The sequence below is a fragment of the Oncorhynchus nerka genome, unplaced genomic scaffold (assembly GCF_034236695.1).
Source record: "Oncorhynchus nerka isolate Pitt River unplaced genomic scaffold, Oner_Uvic_2.0 unplaced_scaffold_3966, whole genome shotgun sequence".
Classification (NCBI taxonomy): domain Eukaryota; kingdom Metazoa; phylum Chordata; class Actinopteri; order Salmoniformes; family Salmonidae; genus Oncorhynchus; species Oncorhynchus nerka.
In genome coordinates, this window is record NW_027037333.1 from 2,914 (window position 1) to 13,839 (window position 10,926).

General features: G+C 41.3%; 1 long non-coding RNA gene across 1 annotated transcript; it reads left to right on the forward strand.

Annotated features, from left to right (window-relative positions):
- Positions 1-1,045: 1,045 nt before the first annotated feature.
- LOC135566622 (uncharacterized) lies at positions 1,046-2,215 on the forward strand. Its single transcript, XR_010462143.1, has 4 exons — positions 1,046-1,391; positions 1,545-1,643; positions 1,754-1,994; positions 2,128-2,215. It is a non-coding gene; the product is annotated as an uncharacterized LOC135566622 (long non-coding RNA).
- Positions 2,216-10,926: the final 8,711 nt, after the last annotated feature.

Below are 10,926 nucleotides of genomic sequence, written 5' to 3' on the forward strand. Positions count from 1 at the left end.
CGTAAAGTACTTAAGAAAAAATACTTTAGAGTAATTTTTTTGGGGGGGGTATCTGTCCTTTACTATTTATATTTTTGACAACTTTTACTTCACTTCAATACTTTTTACTATATACATTTTCCCTGACAACTTGCACATTCATCTTCTGCACATCTATCACTCCAGTGTTAATGCTAAATTGTAAATATTTCGCCACTCTGGACTCTTTATTGCCTTTACCTCCCTAATCTTACTACATTTACACATACTGTATGTATTTCTATTGTGTTATTGACTGTACGTTTGTTTATCCCACATGCAACTCTGTGTTGTTTGTGTCGGACTGCTTTGCTTTATCTTGGCCAGGTTGCAGTTGTAAATGAGAACTTGTTCTCAACTGGCCGACCTGGTTAAATAAAGGTGGTAAAAAAAACTAAAGTACTCATTACATTTTGAATACTTGACAGAACAGGAAAAATTGTGAAACACATGGTCATCCTAACTGCATATATTCTGGCAGATTTCCAGTACATTAGACACAACATGTGGCCAGCAGCATACCACCCTGCATACCACTGCTGGTTTGCTTCTGAAGCGATGGTGGGCTGGAACTCCTGGTCAGTACCTGATGGGAGACCAGATGCTGGAAGTGCTGTTGGAGGGCCAGTGGTGCACTCTTTCCTCTGGTCAAAGAAATGCTCCCAGGCGGCTCCTGTGTAGGGTGCCGTCTTTCGGATGGGACTTAAACGGGTGTCCTGACTCTCTGGAGGTCAGCTAAAGATCCCATGGCACTTATCGTAAGAGTAGGGGTGGGTTAACCCCGGTGTCCTGGCTAAATTCCCAATCTGGCTCCTTGAACCGGGCCACCCAGTTAACAATTGGCTCATTCATCCCCTCCTCTCCCCTGTAACTATTCCCCAGGTCGTTTGCTGTAAATGAGAACGTGTTCTCAGTCAGCTTTACCTGGTAAGTAACGCATAAAAAAGGACATTAGACAACATAGAGGTCAGTACATTACACACAACATGAACAGGAGAAGAATGTCCTTACCTTAACCACAATGTTACTATTTCATCACCTTCCTCTTTTGACATTTCCCTTTTATTCTCTGGATGAAGTCATAAACAGTTAGTCAAAGACTCAGAGCAGAGACAGGTACAGTAAAGAAACAGACACAGGGGCAACTATATTACCAGAATCTGTATATAGACAGAAAACACAGTAAGTTGTTGGAGAGGTCATCTATGCTTAGCCAGATATGAACAAGGTCACGTTTGACAGAGGTGAGATGGAGGAGAGGATTGTGGATATCTACGTCAGTGCAGACACCCTGAGAGACGGTGAGACCAGCACCAAGAGAGAAGAGACAGAGGACACTGCTCCTAATAATGGACCAGGAGACCAGCACTCAGGTGACACACACATACACACACACGCACACGCACACACACACACACAGACACAGACACAGGCACAGGCACACGCACAAGCACACACGCACACAGACAGACACACAGACACACACACACACACAAAACATAACAGTATATTGTATGTATCCTCAGAGCCTGATAGCTCAGGGAAGAGACCCTTCCTAGTTGCTGCAGTGTTTCTGGGGCTGCTGTGTGTTCTACTGGCTGGGATCATAGGCCTGTCTGTCTACTGTGAGTTTGTGTCCAAGTTCATTGCTTATCACCCAGTTATATAGAGGTGCTGGTTACTAAGCCTATTTAAATGATGTTTTACCTAGTAACTATGTCTTTATACTTTGTAGATAACAGAGTCATCAAAGATTCTGAGGATAAAAGGAACATCTTGTCACAGAGTTGTTCCCTTTATAAGACTAACACAACTGCAGAGAGAGACCAGCTACAGACCAAATACAACAACCTGACTGAAGAGAGAGACCAGTTACAGACCAGATACAACAACCTGACTGATGAGAGAGACCAGCTACAGACCAGATACAACAACCTGACTGGAAGAGAGAGACAGGCTTCAGAATTTGCTTTGTGGTCAGTGAGCTGGTTTTCATACCTTTATTTATTATAAAGTACATTTTTCATTGAGATCCAGTGACTCATGGAAAATAAAATGTGATGTTTATTGTATTGTATCACATTGTATCAGTGTTGTGTCATCAAACAGAAAGAACATGTTGTTCATACGGATGGAAGAAGTTTGAATGCAGTTGTTACTTCATCTCTACTGAGAAGAAAACCTGGGAGAAGAGCAGACAGGACTGTCTGGAGAGAGGAACATACCTGGTGATCATAAACAGCAAAGAGGAACAGGTGAGAGGAGAGCACGAAAGAGAAGGTTGAGGGGGGAGGGGGGATATAGGTCTGTCGGGGGTAGATATGGTCAAACAATGAGCTTCAAAAGTATTGGGACTTTGACAAATGTTTTTTTGGTGGGGCTTTGTGCTCCAGCACTTTGGATTTGGAAATATGCAATGTCTATGAGGCAGACTGACAGCTTTAAGTTTATGGGATAACTTTCTCACTCATCATTACTGACAATTCATTCAGCACTATCCGTAGTCATGGTAGCTTCCACATTTATGTGGAAGTGTTTATAAAACATAATATATACTTATTTACATGTAACGTTGCTCCAAATCGACACAATACATTATGAACCATTAATTTCTATTGGGCACAAAATAATCTGAAACACAAAAAAAAATAAAAGCAAATTCATCCAACATGTTTGTAGTCATAAACTAGATGTAGTCATTGCGTGCTAGGAATATGGGACCAAATACTACTTTAATACACATATAAGTGAATTTGTCGTAATACTTTTGGTCCCCTACAATGGGGGACGATGTACAAACAGTAAACGGTTCACTCGATATGGATGAAAAACCCGAAACTGAAAGCTGACGGTCCGGTCCGCACTTTAACCATTACGGTATAATTTAATTTCCGAAGTGCTGAAGTACAGAGCCAAAACAACAAAAAATGTGTCAGTGTCCCAAAACTTTTGGAGCTTACTCAACGCAGTGTATATTGTATCTTTCTCAACCATAGGAGTTTCTCTTCAACTTCAAGAAGAGAGTCTGGATTGGTCTGACTGACAGAGAGACAGAGGAGACCTGGAAATGGGTGGATGGAACACCACTGACCACAGAGTAAGAGATGTTATGTCACGACAATGGGCTTTCTAGCCAGCGCCGCTCCATTTCTCATATGTCCATTTGTTTTGTCTTGTTCCATACACACCTGGTTTTCATTCCATAATCACACTGCATGTATTTAGTTCTCTGTTCTCCTCCATGTCTTTGTGTGTAATTGTTTATTGTTATGTGGATATTGTCAGGCGCCATACTTGTGTTATCCTCTGTTTTTTTGGCACGTTTATGTTTTTATGTGCTGTTCTTTTTGGACCGGAATTAAAGTGTGCCTGTTTACTACACTCTGATCTCCTGCACCTGACTTTGCCTCCGTATATACCCCTAACATGATAACTATTCTCGCAATAATGCTCCAATGAAAATGTTTCTATACAGGTTATTATCGTTGATTATAGCAGTCAACAAAGATATCTTTAGTTATGTATATTATAATGTACATTATTTAGGATTGTAATGTTCTAACTGTGATATCTCACGGTTTTTAACCCTGTAGGTACTGGTATTAACCGTGATATCTGACTGTTTTGAACCCTGTAGGTACTAGTATTAACCATGATATCTGATGGTTTTTAACCCTGTAGGTACTGGAATGACAAGCAGCCTGATAGTAAAGATCCTACTGGGGAGGAGGACTGTGTTGAGATACATACAGATTGGACTCCACTTAAGGCATGGAATGACATGTCATGTGACAGGAAACTCAACTGGATTTGTGAGAAAGTGTTTTAACATCACCATGACAACGTACCATAACACATACAGCAGTTTAGTGTACACAACTTTATTCTTCATTCTCTCTCTCTCTCTCTCACCACACACACTCTCTCTATCACACTTACACACATTTTCACACACACACGCACACACACATACATGCAGGTACACACACGCATTCAAATGCACCTATTGTTTTATTAGTTTGTTGTATCATATTAATAAAAGTCCTACTTATTTCCTGTTTGTAGCTTCCTGTGTACCAGTAGTTATATTTGACATATCATCAGAGTCAACAGGAAGTTAGTACATTTGACTTTGTGCATACAAAACATGTTCAATTCAAATGTATTCTGCAGACATTTACATGCTCCAATTTAGGCCTGGTGATGACATTCTCAACAGTACCAAACCACCATTACATACACTGTATAGGAGGTGACTGTATCACCAACCAATGAGTGTAGTAGAGATATCAAAGGATGTTACTAAGTCATCTTTGACCGTCAGTCTTTGTTGTCAAGTCACATACAATATCAAATGCTCATATTTGACTGATATTCCCTTATAAGGGTCCCAAAAGAGTGAAGTGGATATTTTCAGTCGTTCAAAACAGATGTCACTCAACATCTCATCCTCACTGGTTAAGACTTCCCATCCTCAATATCCACTTGGAACAGTTTGTAGTCTCACATCTATTGTCTGGACATTATAATGACCGATGTTTGTAGTCCTGGACCTCCTGAACATGTTGATGTATATTTGGGAGTAAACAGAGGGTCCAAATCAGCAGAAAGGTGAAAGGAAGGAGGAGTTCTGGAAACTCCCTGAATCATCTTGGGGCTATTACATATGATATTTAATATATGTTAACAACTAGTCTTTGTTCTCCACTTCCCTCTATGATCTATATCTTCCTGGTATGACAGTGTCCTGTCCATCATCACAAATAGCAATTCCCGTTCCCTGGGCAGGAGGACTGTGTAGAGATGTACTCTGGAAAAGATGACCATGTAGAGACATGGAATAATTTATATTGTTCTGCAGAAAATGGTTTAACAATAACCACTGTAACAATGTCTCACACTCACACAACTACACACGCAAGTTTTCAAACTTGTAAACATTTTTGTATTATCATAGCCACAACTTCCCCTGAAATTTTGTTGTTACTTCCATAGAGTTAACAGCTACAGCAGTCACACAGACACAGAAACACAGATGACTCAGAGACAGATGTCACTAGAAGCAGAGACTTAACGTATAGAGGGCCTGCAGTTGACGTACGACGCCTCCAGCCGGCCATGTTGGAAGACCACCACATTAATTCTAGAACAAGAGACTTAATGTACAGTTGGGGGGGACACGACTCCCCATCCTTGGAAAAATATGATTCCCCCCCCCCATATATCAATGTAAACATAACTATGGAACATCAATAATATTAATAATACGCAATGAACGCACTTGTGCTGATCATAGACACTTAATAGCGTGTTTTTAAGTTTCAAAAGATTGTCACACCTCGCCCTTTGCCACACAATGGTTTAATCCACAGCCTCCCACACCCCAGCAGTGTTACATGAGGCAGGTACTGTGCATGTGTGGGAATCTGACAGTCTGTTTTTGGTGGCTGACCTCCAGTAAGTAGTTCAAACAAAGGATATGTTAGAAAACACATTTATAACCGTCACCAGTCTTCATTTTCGCTGCATTAACTTACAGATCACTCTCTATGTTAGCTAGCGGTTAGCTGATGATTGCCAGCTAGCTACAGTAACATCAACCAGTTTTTGCAGCTATTTGAATATGAGTCAATGAGAGAAGCTAGCAATGCAATGTACTGTTCCTTAGCTGGCAAAGTAACAGAGGGTTCATGTCTACCGTCTGAAAGGCCCTCAATGCACGTAACTAATCCAGTCAATCTCACCATAGCGATTTTGTTTTATGTTGGCAGGGTTCACACACACACAATAGCTACATTTGCAAACTAAAAAAAGAATAATTTGGAATCTTTGCTAACATCAATTTATTCCAAGATTAGCATGCAGCTGTAGTGCTTCAAGTCCCTGTGATAAGGTTAGCGATAAACTGAACTCCCAAATGAACAGAACTACGCTCTCTTCTACCATTGTCTTAAATATCTTTAATGGTCTCGTTGCAAAAGGTAAATTGTCGCTAGGGGACTTGGAAGCACCTGTGTGCCGATCTTGGAGTAAACTGACGATAGCAAAGATTATAGCAAACACCACAGAAACGGAACTGGTGCTTGCTAGCTCTGCAAATTCAGCTATTGTTGGAAGCCAGCCAATATAAAACATAAACTATATTAAAAGTACAAAACGTTGCAGCATACGTTGTGTAAATGGTGAACTCATACAGCTGTCAACTCTTGTCACTGCAATCCGTTTCACATTTGTCAGCTGACTAGCTAGCTTCCTTCCAGAGAGCCATAAAGGAGGAAGAAGAAAATAAAGAGAAAGATAGAAAAATAAGACAATTAATTGTTGTGTTTAGATTTAGAGGAGAGTATGTAGACATACTGTACTCTAGAAAATGATTCTTCTTTATTTTTAGTAGAAACATGTCATGTGATTTGCCATAGACTTATGCTTAGTAAAAGAAAATTGGGACCATTTATTAACCAATGCTTATCACTTTGTTAAGGAGTCGCTACTTTTCGCAGCTTTTTGTAAAAATCGCGCAACATTTCAGCGCCCTGCTATTCATGCCAGGAATATAGCATATGCATGTGATTAGTGTGTATGGATAGAAAACACTCAGACCTTTCCAAAACTGTTTAAATCACGCCTGTGGCATTTACAGAACTAGCGTTCCATCGAAAAGTGCATGAAAATCTGTTCGCTGAAAATGGAAACATATATCATTCCGCGACTACAGACAATTGTTAACAGCAAATGGAATTAAATAGAGCCGAGTTCTCATTGGCTACAGCTTCCCCATGCTGTCTAGAGTTACGTCATTAGTTTCGCAATTGATTCTTGGTCTAACCCAAACAAGGGAACTACTTTCCTACTGGCACCGCCCAGATTTTGGGACGACCATTTCCAAACATATTTTTCTCCACGGACAAGCTAACGATTTCACACCGCCTCCTGAGGTATTTTATCGCTTATTAACGTGTACTAATACCTAAAGTTGCATTACAAAAGTATTTCGAAGTGTTTTGTGAAAGTTTATCGTCGACTTTTGGCATTTTAAAAAATGACGTTACGTTATGAAATGCTAATTTTTTCCTCTAATTCCAAGGTATTCCTAGCTCGATATCTAGGCTATATATGGACCGATTTAATCGAAAAAAGACCCTAAATGATGTTTATGGGACATCTAGGAGTGCCAAGAATGAAGCTCGTCAAAGGTAAGGAATGTTTTATATTTTATTTCAGCCTTTTCGTTTGCGAGCGCTAACGAAAAATCTGTCGTTTTTGTGACGTTGCAGTATGTGAGGCTGCATGGTACAGATAATAGCGTCTCATGCTTTCCCCGAAAAGCATTTTACAAATCTGACTCGGTGGGTAGATTCACAACGAGTGTAGCTTTAATTTGGTATATTGGATGTCAATTTTTATGAATTTTTGATTTTTATCATAAACTATGCGTGGTGCACTTGAAATTTCCGCAAATTCGATTCCCACAGGGGAAGCACTTCCCTAACAAGTTTTAACTTGATTAACTTGTTAACTTGATATGAATAACAAAGTCACTTTTGAATAAAAAAAGGAACAGTTGTCTTTAACAAGGTATACCAGCTTCCTGGTTGAATGAGATTGAATACTGAGAGGGCACACTCACACACAAACAAAAACAATGCTAATGTAAGGTGAGAATGACTCACAACCTTCACTGTACAAGGGACAACGTGTAGGTGACCAATGGCAACACCAAGCACCAGAGGACCTGCCTGCTACACACTCATCATGGTGTCTAATGGGGTCTCCACCCTCTCCCTCTCTGTTCTGTCTGTGAACCACAGCAAGTGACAGGATGTGTCACAGCTCTATCCACCAATAAGAAACAGACCTGTGTGTCCTTAATGGCACCCTATTCTCTATATAGTGCACTACATAGGGAAATGGGATGCCATTTGGCCACCAGTTACTGAGGGAGAGAGACTAGTGACTGAGGGAGAGAGAGCTGTTACTGAAGGACAGAGACTATTTAAAGAGTGAGGGAGACCAGTTAATAAGGATCAGATACCAGTTAAAGAGTGAGAGAGACCAGTTAAAGAGGCAGAGAGACAAGTTACTGAAGGAGAGAGACCAGTTACTGAAAGAGAGAGACCAGTTACTGAAAGAGAGAGACCAGTTACTGAAAGAGAGAGACCAGTTACAGAGGGAGAGAGACAAGGTACAGAGGGAGAGAGACCAGTTACAGAAGGAGAGAGACCAGGTACAGAGGGAGAGAGACAAGGTACAGAGGGAGAGAGACCAGTTACAGAGGGAGAGAGACAAGGTACAGAGGGAGAGAGACCAGTTACAGAGGGAGAGAGACCCTTTACAGAGGGAGAGACACCAGTTACTGATGTAGAGAGACCCATTACAGATTCGAGAGAGAACCGTTACTGAGGCAGGGAGACCAGCTAATGAAGGAGAGAAACCAGCTACTAAGGCAGAGAGACCAGCTACTAAGGCAGAGAGACCAGCAACTGAGGCATTGAAACCAGTTACTTAGGCAGAGAAGCTAGAGAGAAGCTACTGAGGGAGAAAGACCAGCTACTGTGGGAGAGAGACCAGTTACTGAAGGAGAGAGACCCGTTACTGAAGGAGAGAGACCAGTTACTGAAGGAGAGAGACTAGTTACAGAATGAGAGTGACCAGTTACAGAATGAGAGAGACCAGTTACAGAATGAGAGAGACCAGTTACAGAATGAGAGAGACCAGTTAGAGGGAGATTGACCAGTTACAGAGGGAGAGAGACCAGTTAAAGTGTGAGAGAGACCAGTTACAGAGTGAGAGAGACCAGGTACAGAGTGAGATGGACCAGTTACAGAGTGAGAGAGACCAGTTACTGAGGGAGAGAGATCAGTTACTGAGTGAGAAAGACCAGTTACTGAGGGAGAGAGACCAGTTAAAGAGTGAGGGAGAACAGTTGCAGAGGCAGAGAGACCAGTTACTGAGGGACAGAGACCAATTTGAGTGAGAGACACCAGTTATTGAGGCAGAGAGACTGGTTACTGGGGGAGAGAGACAAGGTACAGACGGAGAGAGACCAGTTACTGATGCAGAGATACTATTTACTGAAGGAGAGAGACCAGTTACTGAGGGAGAGAGACCAGTTACTGAGGGAGAGAGACCAGTTACTGAGGAACGGATACCAGTTAATAGAGTGAGAGAGACCATTTACTGAGGAAGGGAGACCACCTTTCAGCAGGACAATAAGCTAAAACACAGTTTGACCAAGACAACACTGAATGTTCCTGAGTGGCCAGTTTTGACTTAAATTGACTTGATAATCTATGGAAAGACTTGAAAATGTCTGTTTAGCAATGATCATCAATCAACTTGACAGAGGTTGAATTTAAAAATAAATCTTAAAAAATGGGCAAATATTGCACAATCTATGTGTAGAAAGATCGCCCAATTTTTCAGTTTTTGATTTGTTAAAAAAGTTTGAAATATCCAATAAATGTCGTTCCACTTCATGATTGTGTCCCACTTGTTGTTGATTCTTCACAAAAAAATACAGTTTTATATCTTTATGTTTGAAGCCTGAAATGTGGCAAAAGGTCACAAAGTCCAAGGGGGCCGAATACTTTCGCAAGACATTGTATGTGGACATCTATAAGTACCTAGGTGTCTGGCTAGACTGTAAACTCTCCTTCCTGACTCATATCAAACATCTCAAATCGAAAATCAAATCAAGAGTCGGCTTTCTATTCCGCAACAAAGCCTCCTTCACTCACGCCGCCAAACTTACCCTCGTAAAACTGACTATCCTACCGATCCTCGACTTCGGCGATGTCATCTACAAAATTGCTTCCAACACTCTACTCAGCAAACTGGATGCAGTTTATCACAGTGCCATCCGTTTTGTCACTAAAGCACCTTATACCACCCACCACTGCGACTTGTATGCTCTAGTCGGCTGGCCCTCGCTACATATTCGTCGCCAGACCCACTGGCTCCAGGTCATCTACAAGTCCATGCTAGGTAAAGCTCTGCCTTATCTCAGTTCACTGGTCACGATGGCAACACCCATCCGTAGCACGCGCTCCAGCAGGTGTATCTCACTGATCATCCCTAAAGCCAACACCTCATTTGGCCGCATTTCGTTCCAGTTCTCTGCTGCCTGTGACTGGAACGAATTGCAAAAATCGCTGAAGTTGGAGACTTTTACCTCCCTCACCAACTTCAAACATCTGCTATCTGAGCAGCTAACCGATCGCTGCAGCTGTACATAGTCTATCGGTAAATAGCCCACCCATTTTTACCTACCTCATCCCCATACTGTTTCTATTTATTTACTTTTCTGCTCTTTTGCACACCAATATCTCTACCTGTACATGACCATCTGATCATTTATCACTCCAGTGTTAATCTGTAAAATTGTAATTATTCGCCTACCTCCTCATGCCTTTTGCACACAATGTATATAGACTCCCTTTTTTCTACTGTGTTATTGACTTGTTAATTGTTTACTCCATGTGTAACTCTGTGTTGTCTGTTCACACTGCTATGCTTTATCTTGGCCAGGTCGCAGTTGTAAATGAGAACTTGTTCTCAACTGGCCTACCTGGATAAATAAAGGTGTTCTCAACTGGCCTACCTGGTTAAATAAAGGTGGGGGGAAAAAAAACGAAAGTACTCATTACATTTTGAATACTTGGCAGAACAGGAAAAATTGTGAAAAACGTGTTCATCCTAGTCTGCATATATTCTGGCAGATTTCCAGTACATTAGACACAACATGAGATCAGGACATTACACACAACATGAGGTCAGGACATTAGACACAACATGAGGTCAGGACATTACACACAACATGAACAGGAGAAGAAAATGTCCTGACCTTAACCACAATGTTACTATTTCATCACCTTCCTCTTTGACATTTCCTTTTATTCTCTGGATGAA